Here is a 16,621-nt window from a genome sequence, read left to right on the forward strand (position 1 = left end):
ACAATATAAGGAACATAATTCTAACAGTCAACCCAATATGAACAAAAAATACATTTCCAAAACTTCTATCAAAACTATCAATCTACCCACATAACAACTATCACATGTATCAATCCAAAACCATTGGCACCATGGAATTTTGCTGAGGTTTTTTTAAAGTATTTAGTAGGTATTAAAACTTCGGCTTCTGGTATACAGTTTTGATCAACTCCGGAGTCGATTAAGACCTTCGAAGTTAAATGGTATTTCTTATTTATGACAATATTAATGATAGAATACCATTTTTGTAATTGAACTTTATTAATAAGATTAATAAAAGACTCATGAGAAATTGCATTGGCTTTGCTATCTATTTCAATGTTTTCAGGATTTTCAGAAGTGGAAGGTTGATCAATTATTTGTTGAATTTGAAATGATAAGAGTTCAAATTTAACTTGAGAACTTTCTTTTTTAATGTTAGATATTTATTCTTTTATTGTTTTTATTTCTCTTTGAAAATCAGGAAAAGTTACTGGTTTTGTTTTAGGTTCGAAGCGATAAATTATCTCTTTAAAATTGTAATGTTGGAAACTTTGTTGTTTAGGTTCTTCTATAATAAGATCTTTAAGTTTTTCAAAATATTCCTTTAATTTGTGGATCTTCAATTTGGCTAATGGATTTAAAAAGAATTTCTTAGTCTCTTGAAATGATATTTACATTTTTATTGCATGTACATGTTCCTATTTGATCTTCACAAGAGGATAATAATGTTTCAGAATCAGAATTATCAGTATTTTCTTGGATTTCAAAAATTTGGTCATAAGAGGATTCTTCATTGTTATCTGATGAAGATGAAGGGTCTAAAGATGTTAATAAATTTAATAATTGAATTTCTAAATCTTCTTCAATCTCTAAACTATTAATTTTTCCTTTTATAAGACAGTTGGGAGCTATGCATCCTTTTTTCCTACACTTATAACAAGTAATTTTTTTTTCTCTTCTGAGTAGTTTTATAATTTTTAAATATTCTTTTTGGTTTTTATTTATAATTTTGTTTTTTTTTTATTATTTTGAAAATATCCTTAGGTTCTATAAGGTTTTTTGTAAATTTTTTTCCTAAATTTCTTGGGTCGTTTTTTTGCTAATGGAGCTTGTATTTTCTCATAACCATAATGGGCACAAAAAGATCCAAGTTCTTGCTTTTGCTTATGAAATTCATTTTTCATTTTTTCTTTCAATTTAAGGTCTATGCATAAAGCTAAACCTTCATTGTTTATAAAGTTAACTAGTTCACCGTAGATTATCAATAGGAATTGTTGAAGGAACTCTTATACAAAGTACCTATGAGCGGAAATGGATCTTTCTAATTCATTGTGATAGAATTTCCAAATATACATTCAAACATACAGATATGCATGGTATAGCTAAATTACTAGCATGCTTAGAGAATCAATAAATAAAAGACCAAGAGATCATACCAGTTGAAGACTTTTCTTCACAATAAATCTTGCTTTCGCTGGAACGGCAAGCAATCGTTCAGCAACTCCCAATCGTCTACCTCGAATAGTCTCCACACGAACAGAAGGAAACCGGGACGACACCACCACTCGAAGCCTCAGTATTCTCGGAATGAGAATCCAAATGGTGAGTTGTGTTCGGATTTGGTAGATGGAAGGAGAAAGGGAGATTGTATACAACGATCAAGCAAGTGGAAGAAAGGCTCGTCTATCATTTGGACAAAATGCTTGATCGTTTAGATGAAGTATACGATCGTGTAGGAAAAGCTAAGCGATCGTTTAGAAAAACTCGGGCGTTAAACGATCATTTAGTTAAAGGTAAGCGGTCGTTTAGTAAAATGGGCCTACTTAATCAGTTGTTGTTTGCCTCCTTGACTTAATTAGTTGATTGTTGAATTTTATCATTGGTATCAAAGTTATTTCCGCAAGAGTTATTAGGTAGTAAGTATCAACAAAAGGGTTTATTACTACTGCAGTCATGTCCTTTCCTAGGCTTAGAGAGTAGTCTGGGGCGGGGTGTGACACCTTAAGTGAAAGAATTCTATTTTGCAATGAAGCCCCCGTGAGGCAAGACAAACGTCACTGGTGGGGTGATCAATTGCTCGCTGGGATGAGACATTCTTAACCATTAGGTATAACCAACTCTTGGAACTGAACCTAACAACTACTATTTTTCGGTCCAGAATCGTTAACCTTTAACTATTCCGGATAAGTGTGACCCTTCGCTTTTGGTGCCAAAGTCCCACCCTAATAAGCCCACTGTAGGGAATAAGCAAATTAGGACAAGAAACCAAGCTACCTTATTTTCTTACAGGAGATCAAATAAAGAAATGCGCAAAACTGCCATCCTTTAGGGTGACACTCCTAGGGTGCGTTGAGGCGATGCGCAGTAACTTTATTCCCTAATGAGAGAGACCAAGTCCCACTCTGATGCTAGTTTCCCGCTCCCTCTTAATATGAACACTCTCTCCATCCACCTTGATATTGACCTACCCGAAACACCATCTGTTAGGGGGACACGCCAAAGGTGCCNTGACACTCCTAGGGTGCGTCGAGGCGATGCGCAGTAACTTTATTCAACCTAATGAGAGAGACCGAGGGATATGCTGTCGCACTTCCCGCTCCCTCTTAATATGAACACTCTCTCCATCCACCTTGATATTGACCTACCCGAAACACCATCTGTTAGGGGGACACGCCAAAGGTGCCACGAGGCCAAGGGTAGATCTCATGGTATGGACTATTTAGGAGAAACATGAAAGGTTTTAGTGAAGCATCTTCTACCCCAAGTACCTACGTTGAATGTTCTATCTAGGGTTCATTAACCTAGACAATGCGACTACTGATTTAAGTCTAAATCGTCTTTTTAATCTCTGCTCAGCGCGCGCGGGTGTAAGCGTTAAGCGATCGTTCAACACTATTGTATAGGCCTTGATTTTACTAAGCGATGACCCACTTCAACACTATCCACGCATCTAATGCTTAACACACCGTGAGCTATTTAAATGTCTCAAAGCGATTCTTCATCTTACTCATCCGTTATGAAAACAGAAAAGACGTTGGCCAATTATCCCATAACTGTCCAATTAATAAATAATAAATATTATCCCATTATATTCATAACCTATGGTTAAATATCATATATTAACCATAGTATTTTTCCTCCACTAGATATAAATCATATTTATATCCAATTTCCTCCAAATTAATGTATCTCATACATAAAGTTAATTATATCATATATAATTAACTAGTTCAATTATATCATATATAATCGAACTCCATCTTATCAATTTAAACATTTCAAACTGACCCAAAAACTGATTCTCAACTTGTATCCAAGCTACCAAGGGGATCTTATGGACCTATGGCTCGAAGCTCCAACGATACGTGAATAACTGACTAAATTCTTTAGCCACGATATCCACCATCCATTAATTACCAGGAATTCCACTAAAGACCGACAGCTGAACTCTTCTTACCATAGATATATTTAAATGTCCATCAGATATGTCCATCAGATATAACCAATCATCAGTACGATGACCCTACACAGATGCTCGTATGTATAGTTGTATCAATTTACCGTTTTGCCTCGTAGTTACATTTTACTTCTTAAGTACTACTGATTCCTCTAATGAACAATACAACATAATCCTACTATGTGTGAACACTTCTCAGGCCATGAGAAGGTATGTGGTGCCACATCGTTCAAGCCCCGAGATCAGCCCTTAAGGGAGCAATCTATCTACTTACCCCTGCTTCGGAGAAGGAGTGAACTCCATCTAGTGAAGTTGAGTTCCTAGCTCCCAAATCAGAGGAATCCCCAAAGTGGTAGGTTTGAGTCGGCACTCTAGCCACTCACACTCATGAAAATCAAAGAATTGCCTTCAATGACAGGAGTTCCCGACTCACTCAAGATTGAGGTCATGTTACTTATGGTCATCCTAGTGAAGTGAAGTCTCTGTCATGAACGGAGTTATATGACGAGACGTTAACACTTCGTGGTCAGGTCTTATACAAACTCTTTGTATAGGACTCCCCCATTCGCATGTCCCCTACATAAATGATTAGAATCAGACCATCTGTGACAAATCACAACACTTATAACTATTCCACAAAGCGGGCTTCGTTCGTAGTGTTACCAGGATAAGGTTTCCCTTCTATATCTATATACTACAGACCATTTTGGTTATCACTTAAGACATGATCCACTTGTATGGCACTACATACATGCGTAAGTTATATAAAGACAACCAGGGATATTAAGTTTATTGGTTTGTGGTAAAACAAATTAAACATCTAAATGTGCAAAGTCAAGAAGTGAAGTAAATATCATATATTATACATCACAAGCCTTCGTATAAAATGTGTTTACAAACTACAGGACACGCGACTTTAGGGCATCAACCCCAATTATCTCCCACTTGTTCTAAAGCGAAGTAGGGTGTACAAAAAAAAGTACAAAACAATAAACTAGGGCATAAAATTCCAGTACAATAAAATTCCACTTGCCCTAGTCTAGCCGCGGGTGGTCCCGTAGACCCATGCTCTGAAGGTGACTCTCAAACACTGTAGCCGTGAGAGCCTTCGTAAATGGATCATCCACATTTTGCTCTGAGGCGATTCGTGACAATCACGTCTCCTCGATGCACAATCTTGCGAATCAGATGATACTTCCGTTCTATGTGTTTGTCGCGTCTGTGACTTCTGGGCTCTTTGGAGTTCGCCACAACACCACTATTGTCACAATAAAGGGTGATGGGCCTAGACATATTTAGAACAACTTCTAGCTCTGTCAAGAACTTTCTGAGTCATACGGTCTCCTTAGCAGCTTCACAAGCCGCTACTCGGCTTCCATCGTGGAGTCAGTGATGCACCCTTGCTTAGTGCTCTACCACACTACAGCTCTTTCATTAAGAGTAAAAACTAACCCTGAAATGGATTTCGAGAGTTCTTATCAATCTGAAAGTTAGAATCTGTGTATTCAGTAAGGATTAAATCCCTAGACCCATACACGAGCATATAATCCTTCGTTTTTTAAAGATACTTGAGGATGTTCTTATCTGTGGTTTAGTGACCCTGGCTTGGGTTAGACTGATAGTTACTAACTATTCCCACAGCATAGCAGATGTCTGGCCTAGTGCAGAGCATCGCATACATCAAACTGCCAACAGTTGAGGCATATGGGACCTATCTTATCTCCTCAACCTCTTGAGGCATCTTAGGACACATGTTCTTAAACAAAGTGACTCTATTCCTGAATGGTAGTAGGCCCCTTTTAGAGTCCTGCATCGAGTAGTTGAGTAAGATCTTGTCAATGTACGATGTCTAAGACAGCACTAGCACTTTGTTTTTACAATCCCCAAAGATTTGTATATCAAGAACAAACTGAGCCTCTCCCAAAATCCTTCATTTGGAATTGGGTCGCTAGCCAGTTCTTAACTGTAGTCAGTAGACCTACATTATTCCCAATGAGTAGTATATCATCTACATACAACACTAAGAAAGCTACTGAACTGTTGATTATCTTCTTGTAAACATAAGGTTCATCAACATTTTGGTCAAAGCCATACGATTTAATCGCAGTATCAAACTGAATTCCAAGATCGAGACGCCTGTTTAAGCCCATAAATGGACTGATTCAGTTTGCAAACATTTTGCTCTTGACCTTGTGCAATGAATCCTTCGGGTTGCACCATGTAAATGGTCTTCTCAAGATGGCCATTCAGAAAAGTCTTCTTGGCATCCATTTCCCATATCTCATAATTATAATAAGTGGCAATTGACAGGAGGATGCAGATCGACTTTAACATGGCAACAGATGAGAAAGTCTCCTCATAGTCGACTCCCTCCACTTGGGTATAACCCTTTACTACAAGTCGAGCCTTGAAGGTTTGCATCTTCCCATCAGCACCTCGTTTGCGCTTGTAGATCCATTTACAACCTATAGGTTTTACCCCATCAGGCTGGTTTACAAGATCCCATACTAAGTTGAAGTACATCGACTCCATCTCGAGATTCGTGGCTTTGACCCATTCATCCCAGTCAACATACTCCATTGCCTTTTTATAAGACAACTGATCCTCAATGTCGCCATCTGCCACCATACTAGGATTTCCATGAAACTCAGATAGCGATCAGACGGGTTCGTAACCCTCCCACTGCATCGAGGTTCCCTTAACTCTTAAGGTGGAACTGACCTACCAGATGAACTATCATCAACAACTCTGGCTGATGAAGCAGGTTCTTCAACAACTCTTGTTGAAGTTTCAGTAGTTTCATTGGAAAGTTCACGTAACACGACTTTACTACGTGGACTGTACTCCCTAATATGATCCTCCTCCAGAAAAGTAGCGTTCGTGGAAACAAACACCTTATTTTCTGACGGATCATAAAAGTAACCCCCTCGAGTACCTTTGGGGTAGCCTACAAAGAGGTACAACCTCGGTCGTGATTCCAACTTCTGGGGATTTGCCTCAAGCACATGTGCTGAGCAACCTCATATGCAGAAGTGACGTAAACTAGCTTTCTGCCCGTTCCACAACTCCAGAGGTGTTCTCACAACACTCTTAAAAGGAACACAGTTGAGTATGTATACTGCAATCTCCATTGTGAAACCCCAAAATGAGTCCAATAAGGAAGCGTAACTCATTATCAAACGAACCATGTCCAACAAGGTTCTGTTTCTCCTCTCCGCTACACCATTCTGCTGAGGTGTACTCGGCGCTGAGAGTTGAGAAACGATTCCATGTTCTAATAAATAATCTTGGAACTCAGAATCCAAAAACTCTCCACCTTGATCTGATCGAAGTGTTTTAATTCGTCTATCTAAAGCATTCTCAACTTCAACCTTGAATACTTTGAACTTTTCAAAGGATTCAGACTTTTGTTGCATCAGATAAACATACCCATATCTAGAGTAATCATCAGTAGAACTGATAAAGTACTCATAGCCTCCTCGAGCTTGCACATTCATAGGACTGCAAAGGTTAGAATATACTAATTCTAGAGGCTCTTTGGGTCGATAAACTTTTCCAGTAAAAGGTCTTTTAGTCATCTTACCCTCAAGGCAAGATTCACACACTAGTAAAGAATTTTCTTCTAACTCACTTAGAAGCCACTCTTTACCAATCTCTCAATCCTATTGAGATTGATGTGCCATAATCGAAGGTGCCAAAGTTGGGCATTTTATTTTGGAGAAACTCATTGACTTTTAGATTGAATTACGACAGATTTAAACATCTCTATGTTATAGAGGGAACTTAAGGCTAATGATCTTAGCACATACAAGTTATTTTCCAATTTAGCTGTACAAATTTCAACACCATCCTTATGAATAAACACTTTATTCAATTTAAAGAAAGAGTGTAATTGCATTGTAACAGACACTTTACAGAAATAAGTTTTCTTTTTAGTTCAGGAACTACAAAGACATCTTTTAATAAAAGAAACATATTATGTAAAGTTAATTGGAAGCCTCCCACTACCACAACTGAGACGACGTGCCTGGTGCCTACTCGCAACGTCATCTCACCAGCCTCCAACTGTCGTCAGGATCTAATCCCCTAAAAAAAAGAACAAACATGAATAGTGGTGCCCGAATTAATTATCCAGGCAGAATCATCATTCTCCACTAAACAAGTTTCTAACACAAGTAAATCACATTTACCTTGATCTGCCTTGGCCTTAGCCTTGACTGCCTTCCTTTCCTTCAGATAGCAAGGACAATTCCTGTTCCAGTGGCCGTCCTGGTTGCAGTAGAAACATGTTCCTTTTCAACTGGTGGTGGATTCTGGGTGATAGGTGTCGAGTTAGTAGGTGCTTTCCCTTTTCCTTTACCACTCTTCTTCTTCTTCCCCTTTCCAGATTTAGAAGTTGAAGGTGTAGACTTCGTTCTTGAGGTTGAACCTTGATGGAACTTTTTAGAAGACGAGACAACATTTTCCTCACCTCCCTTTTTCTCCTTACTGTTCAGCAAGGATTGGTAAATCTGCAACTTGTTTGTTAAGGAGAGTAGTAAGGGTATAGTCCACTTTATTAAGAATCGTATTGCTAACAAAGTGAAGGAAGCTCTCTGAGAATGAATGCATGATTGTGCTAACCTGACTGCCTTCATTGATTTTAGACACATTCATCTCTGCCACGTTAAAGTGGACCATCATATTCAGCACGTGTTCAGGAACAGAGGTGCCTTCCTCAATTTTAGAGCTGAAGATGTGTTTTAGTGCCTCCTGCTTGAGCTGTCCAAACGGTTGTCCGAACATTCCCCGCAAGGACTCCACGATCTCACGTGCTGAGAACATGGGCTCATGGTTCTTGGCTAACACATCACTAATACTGGCCATGATATAGGCTCGAGCTTTCTCGTTTGTCTGTGTCTAACACTCTATGCCGCCCGAACATTTCGAGTAGCGTTCTGAGGTGGAATAGGAGGACAATCCTCCGTAAGGACAAACTTTAGATCCTCGATGATGAGAATCGTCGTGAGCATTATGTTTCTAACTCGAATAGTTTTGACCATTCAGTTTTTTGGCGTTAAGTAAACTGATAGTGGCTGTAGTCATTTAAAACTGTTGCTGAAAAATGAATAAACTTTTATAAGACTTTGCAAAACCACATTTTACCAATTGATTTTAGCAAAAACAGTTTCCAAGTACCCTAAGTGATAAGACTTCTATTTTGCAATGATACCCAGCAAGGCAGGACAAACTTCACCGGTGGGTGATTAGATGTCCTTCACTGGGATGAGATATTCTCAACCATTAGGCAGAACCAACTCTTGGAACTGAACCTAACAACCACCATTTGTTCGGTCTAGAATTGTTAACCTTTAGCAATTCCACGTAAGTGTAACCCCTCGTTTTCGGCCCCAAAGTCTCGCTCTAATGCACCCACCATAAGAAAGAAGCAGATTAAGACAAAAGACTAAGTAACTTTATCCTCTACAAGAGATCAAATAAAGAAATGCGCAAAACAACCATCTTATAGGGGGACACTCGTAGGGTCCTCGAGGCGATGCACAGAAACTTTATTTAATCGAACGAGAGAGACCGTGGGACTTGTTGTCGCACTTCCCGCTCCCACTTACTATGAACATTCTCTCCATCCACCTTGATATTGACCTACCCAAACACCATCCTTTAGGGGGATACTCCCAGGGTGTCACGAGGCTGAGGATAGATCTCACAGTGTGGACAATAAGGGAGAAACGCGAAAGGTTTAAATGAAGCATCATATGCCCCAAGTACCTTCCACTGAATGTTCTACCTAGAGGTTTATTAACCTAGACAATTCGACTATTGATTATAATCTAAGTCATTTATTAGGTCTGCTAAAAAAAACTACTATTGTCTTTGAAATAAAACAAGTTTAAGTAGCCACATTAAACTCTTTAATGGACTATCCTTAACTTTCGTGCATGCATCAAATCTATCTAATTCATCATTCCAGGCAGGTTCCTAAGTAGGGGGTGTTTCGTTGCCGTCACCCTTAAATACCCCAGCCTAGACAGAACCCACCTTAGACAAAAAGTCCCTTATAGATAGATTTGCTACACTTTAACATTTTATTATTGATTTTAGTTCTAATTTCATTTTATAACCTTTATAAAAGAAACAATTAAAACATACATTGCCACATAACGAGGAATTTATAACGCTTATAAATATAACGCTTAATAAATAATGCATATATAAATATATATGATGCATGAGCATGTACTTACGTAATTTAAATCATGCTTCTCTAAATCATAACACTTATAATAAAGAGAATATGTCTGACCGATGCATAACCTAAGGTAGGATTTTTCTGTATGTGCATATCATATGACATAAAAAAAATATATATACATCGCATGTATAAAACCATGGATTAATGGACCGGGATGAACAAAAAAAAAATCAAAATGAAAATTCTATCTATTACATTGTTCCACCGAGCAAACCGGCTCACAAGCGAACTGGGTCTTGAACCGCCGGGAGAAGCTCCATTGTTTAGTAAACGCCTCCAAGTAAATGATCGTGTAGCGCACACTAGACGATAGCGTAAAAGCTAAACGATCGCATAGATGACAATGAGGCCGCAAAACCTGTTCGTCTAGATGATCGCTTAACACGCGAAAGGTAAACGATTTACCACACATTTACTCTGCGATCGTATAGTCAGTAACTAAGCGATGAGGCTTGCTGAGCTATACGATCGTCTAGTGCGTGCGTGCGTTAAACGACAGTCGAGCATCCGATACTCAGCGATCATCTACCTCATCATCTACACGACTTGACCAACGCTTGATCGTCTTCTTCCTCGAAGAACAGCAACCCTTGCTCCGAACTTCTTCACGAATGACTCAAGACACAAACTAACTTTGAAATTACAGACTCAATAGCAATTAATTGTGCCTAAAAACGCAGGGACCTTTACAATTAACTAGAGAATTTAACAAACCGTGGTTACAGCACAGAAAACTCCATTAATCCACACATCCAAAAACGATTTAAAAATTAAAATAGAGAGTAGACATGCTGCACCCACCGAGAATATAAATGCAATTCTTTTGCAGCAATGAATTGGAATATCAGAAACCTAGCTCTGATACCAATTGTACCATGATAAGTTTGTTTTATTGTTTGGCATACTTTTTTGGCAAACAATTTTGGTAATCATGAGAGGAATTTTTCTTTCCAATATTGATTATTGTAGTCTGTTCGGATGTAGACTTTGCTTAAGAAAACATCTTTGTACCATCTAAAATCTTGAAGTTTTGGACAAGTAAGGTTGGAAAGTATTTCAGAATTTTGTTCGAATTGGACGGATTATCCTATAAAGTTTTTGGCAATGGTGTAGATCAAAGTTGCAACAGCATCCTGTGTTTGATTGATTCCTGAGCCACTTTGTTTAACTTTAATGATAGTTAATATTCTTGTTTTATCACTTGGGAATAGCAATTATTCCACCATCCATTTAAATTTCCAATGAATCTGAAAATTAGCATTTGAGCAATTTGATGATCAGTATTTTGGTGTATCTTGTAAATCGTGGCAGCTAAGGTCATCTTATGCATTAAATTTAGAATTTTTTGTTCGGTCATGTCATTTATATTCCATTCATAGATGTCATTTTTTGTATATTAAGCCTGCATTAATTGTTGTCTTTCTTCATATTGTATGTCAGGGAGAGAAGGTCTGGAATAATAATTTCTTAATTTTGGATATATAGGATTTGTTATCTTTTGAAAAGTAAGGTTCTAAAATTGTTCTTCCAAGTTATTATCAAAATTGTCTTCTAGTTCGTGAATGTCAGAATGATTTTCATCGGGAGTCTCATTAATGGAATTAACTTTTGATGTTGATGTATCTAATGTTTTTTTATGAGTTTAGATTTAAGTTTTGTAATTGAAGGTTGATTTTGTCTAAAATATTATTAGATTCTTTACTTTGAAAAATTAATTAATCTGATTTTGTCTAAAATATTATTAGATTCTTTACTTTGAAAAATTAATTAATCTTAAATCTTTATCCGAAATCTCAAAAGGTCTAAATAAAAGTTTTGTCTTATCAATTGGTTGAGATTGTGATTTTATAGGATAATGATAGGGTTCGAGTTTGGATTCTATTCTTTTCACTTGGTTTGATATTGTATGTAAAATTTTATTGGAATGATTATTCTATAATTGTTTATTTTAATATCTTTTAGTGTTGGTACTTTTGTTTCACTTTCAAGTATGTCAATCATTTTGAAAGGATAAGCTATCACTTCTTGATCATTGTTATTTTGAAACTTAATTTCTTCTAAAGGAGGATAAGTAGAAGTTTTGAATTTTTAAGGATTTGTAGTCTCCCATGTGGGAGAAGAGTTATTTGTATTAATAGTTTGATACGAAGGAGATGTAATATTTTGATAATATGTCATATATTTCATCCAATGGAAAAAAAATATATAACTTTTTTAAAAAAATTCATTGTTTTGTAATACTCATTACGAATCTCACTTTGTTCAATTTTATTAAAGGATTTCAAAAATATATTTCTTAAGAGTTTATTTTTGTTAGACCAAAATTCTTTATCTAATACTATTTTGTTAATCATAAATGATTGAGAAATAACATTTAATTGATTAATCTTTTGTATATCAAAATGAGTTGGAGATAAAGTTGGATCCTTATTTTTTGTATAAAAAAGTTTTGGTATTGTATTATCAAATTGTACTCCTTGAAGGTTTATAGAAGTACTTGGTTCAGGAGGTTCATACATAGTAGAAAATCTAGGAACTTCTATTCTTGGAGATTGAAACTGTATTTCTACACTTCCATCTTTATTTTCAATAATTTGGGTTAATTTTGGATTCATCTTCTAAATTCCATCTGGGATTATGAGTAATTTGATTCCAAGATAACATTTTTGGAGTAAAAATGTTTGAGTATTCAGTATTGGCTTCCATTAGAAGGGTTTGATCTTTAGGAGAAGTCTTAAGAGCATTAGGAGATAAATTTGTATGCATTAATTTGTAGTGTATTCGAAATATTCCTACAATGGATTCAGTTTGTGGTTCCCAGTCTATGTTTAGAATTTTAATATCAAGCATTAAAGATTGAAGTATATTTGGACCACTTAATGAAACTGAAAAGTTTGGATAACAATTAAAGTAAACTAGTCATCTCTCTAGATTTGATTCAACTATAAAAAGTACTGAATTTGAAAAGTTTCTATATTGTTTATCACATAATAGTAAAAGAATTGGGGTATCTAATCTTATCCTATAAAGAGGCTTTATGGAAATTTGAACTAATCCTATATGAAGAAATTTATATTTTTGTTGGTGTTGAAGAATTTATTGTCTTGAGAATAAACAAAGAGATTTTGAGAGTTTATTGATTGGAACTGATTGTTTTGTGGTTTTGATTCTATAATCTTGAAGAAAGTCAAAATTTCCTATTTGATAAATAATTTTGATATCTACTTTTGGTATATTCAAATTATAGAGGTTCTTTTTATTTTTGCGATCTGAAGCTCTTCATTATTGACTATGGAGAGTTGAGAATCATTTGTATAATCTTCAATTATGTTTGAGTTTTTTTTATAATATGTGCTTTAGAGAGCATTTCTTCAATTAACTTTGACATTAAAAATGTAAAGCTTAAAATCTTATTAAGATTCTAATTATCTTTTGTGACGAATAATCAAAATGCTAAAATTCTACAACACTGGAATACCAAACTTACCAACGGTCTTACAATTCTACTGTCGGGAACACAAGGTTTACTAAAGTGCTATTCAATATAATTATTTAGCAAAACTTGATTATTACCACAAATGGTATTTAGAATATTATAAGACAAATGCTTATAAATCTTTAATGCTAATTTAATTGAACTAATACACTCTACCAACATGCAAGGCTCTGATGCCATTCTGACCTGAGGTGGATGCATGTAGTAAGAGGTGGATGTAGTTGGTGGATGCATGCATGCTTGACACGTGGTAATTGAGTGAAATGATGATGAATATGTGAGTATTGATGAGATTAAGTTTAATATAATGGAATTGTGGGAAATGATGAAAAAAACTCTTGGAAAAATATAAAAGCTGTTAAAGGATATTGATATAATAAAATAGTTATTGAAATTATAAATATGCTAAGAACTTATTGGGTTTTGGAATATCAAGACGAATGTGTAGAATTGGAGAACTTTACTAAATTTTGACAGAGTACAGGTTCTTTTTCTCTCAAGACAAAACACTAAAAAAAAAAAAAACTAGGAAAAGACATCTGCCTCTCGATCCATACTAAGCTTCCTTTATATATAGATGGGAAACTTTGCATGCATTATATTAACAGAACACGATTACAATTTACAATGACACGTTATTATTTACATCATGGGTTGTAAGACATGTTTTTACATAAGATGACACTTTAAAGTCTAAAATTTCATTTGTATAATACTTTGACACAGTGACACGTGTACAATACTTTTATCTTCATTTGCAATTTAAGAATTTTGTCTTCTACTGATTTGGATCGATGGATTGACTTGGGGTGTAAATGTGATGCATAAAATTTGCAAATTCGTTTCCATCCTCTTCTTCTTGAAAGTTAGATGTATTTTCTTCTTGGCTAGTATTGGATTGAGACAAAACTTGTTGAAGGATAATGTTGATGATGGAACGAATACATGCATGGTAGAAGAAAAAATGGATCTAAAGTACTCTAATTAGGTTAATCTCAAAGCATAAGCATGCAATTAAAACAGGTAAATAAGGATAAAAGAAATACAATCTTTGTAGACTTGAATCTTCTCCAAATTAGCTCCAATCTTCTCACGAACAATTCGTAGACCACCACAAGAGTCTTCCTGACTATTCTCCGACCTTAGAACGAGATAGTGGGATCTGGTGAGTGACTAATTTGGAGAGGAAAATGTTAAGTCTTTGAGAGAAAATAATTATGAGATTATCAAATAATCTCATAAAAATCCACTTTGACCAAGAGTCTTAAAATTCATTAAACTCTTTCCTTTTAAAGACCATTTCATACAAAACATGCAACTTTGAGTTTGATGAGAATTTGAGACTAAAAACTCCACTAACTCAAAGTGGGATTAGTGGGGTAAGTGTCTTCAATTGAAGACAACACTTAGCAATGCAAAAAATGGCATTTCCCACTCACATTTGTTGGATATTTTCAATAACTTAGTCAATGGTCAAAGTTTGACTCTCAAAATCCAAAGTCAATAATTTTGACTTTTTGATTTTCAAAGTCAAAAGTCAACAATTTGACTTTCATTACATTTTTTACCAAGTCAACAATTTTGACTTTTAATGCAATTTTGGCCAATTTTATTTAATTTCAAACTTAATTTCTAATAATTAATTTTAAAATTAAATTAATATTAAATAATTTAACTAATTTAATTTAATATTAAATCCAACAATAATCCTGATCAATATGAAGTCCTATTCATAATCTTGATATTTAAATCTTATTTAAATATCTCCTATTTTCTCTCTCTTTATGTTTAATTCATAATTAAACATTAGGTTAAATATATCGTATATATTTAACGCTTTGCTCCAAAAATCGAATTTGAACACTTCAAATTTGTTCGTCACACTATTCTAAGGTTTAGTTTGGGAGCTAGTAGGAGGACCTCATGGACCTACAAATCATGCACTCCAACGATATGAGATTAACCGACTAAACTCTTTAACCTAATTAACCACCATTCGTTAACTACCAGGTCACTTCATTAAAGCCCAGTAGTTACACTTCCCTCACTGTAGATATATTATGTCCACTCGATATAACCATGATTAGCAAGTCAATCCTTCATAGGTTGTTCGTAACAACGGCTGGGTCAAAAGTTGTTTTAACCCCGAGATTACATCTTGTTCCTTAAGTCCCACTGATCCTCTAATGAACAATTAGTTTGTGATCCAATCACTAAACCGAGTCTCTTTTGAACCAATGAGAGGATGGGGCCCCTTGTTCAAGACCCGAAGTCAGCACTTAAGGGAACAACCTCTCTACTATTCCTAAAAGCGGGTATACGTGAATTCCGTCTTGCATCCTATGTTCCTAGCTATCTACCCGATCTTACCACTAAAATGGGAGGCTTATTGAGCCGGCACTGTTGAGCCAACCCTCACCTATGAAAATCTAAGAATAATCTCGAATAAATAAGAGTTCATAGTTAGCTCAGGATTAATGTCAAGTTATCTAGGTCATCGCTTTGAAATAGTCAGTCTAAACAGTAAACAATATTATAAAGTAAGAGTGACTTATTTCTTGGTCCAATCTTATGCAAACTCATTACATAGGATGCTCCTGCTCCTTATGTCAATCCATGAACGAATCAAGATCACTTCGTTTGTAGCACTTTACAACAAATTGTAACAACTACAGAGTGGGCCGCATCCGATATTGTTACCAAAATAAGGTACCCAACCTTATTCATATCCTATAGACCGTTTTATCTATTTACTGAATTTGATCTACTCTTTTGTCTCCACATAAAGTTCAAATATTCATATAATAGCCACGGATCTTTAGTTTATCGATTTTATTCTTCTTTCTAAAATGAAATGAGCAATTCATACATTCAATAACAACTTTATTAAATAAAACCTCAATAACATCTTTATTGATAATAAAATAAGTTTATTGTTTACAAACCACGAATATTAGGACATAAAACCCAATAGTTGAGTTCTTCTTCATTTGATACTTGTGTCATTGCAGCCATCAATCTTGATTTCTAAGTCAAGAATTGTTGACTTTTTTGTAGGTTTGGTTTCATATTGTGTGGATAGATAGAAAACCATTTTTCCACCACATTTTTTGAAGTAACAGTCATGATTCTATGACGGAAGATTCTATTTGATTCTATGATTGAGTAATTCCATCAAAAGATCCACGCCAGATGAAAATAATTTGAAAAACGTAGAATTAAGTTAAAAGAATTTGAGAAAATATTATTAGAAAAGTATCCTACCATACCCAATTCTTGAAAGTTTTAAATACTTTTTAAAGGTTCTTCAATTCTACACATCCGACTTGATATTCCAAAACCCAAGTAAGTTCTTAGCATATTTATATTTTCTATAACTATTTTATTTTTATCT

Source organism: Benincasa hispida, chromosome 7, assembly GCF_009727055.1.
Source record: "Benincasa hispida cultivar B227 chromosome 7, ASM972705v1, whole genome shotgun sequence".
Lineage (NCBI taxonomy): Eukaryota > Viridiplantae > Streptophyta > Magnoliopsida > Cucurbitales > Cucurbitaceae > Benincasa > Benincasa hispida.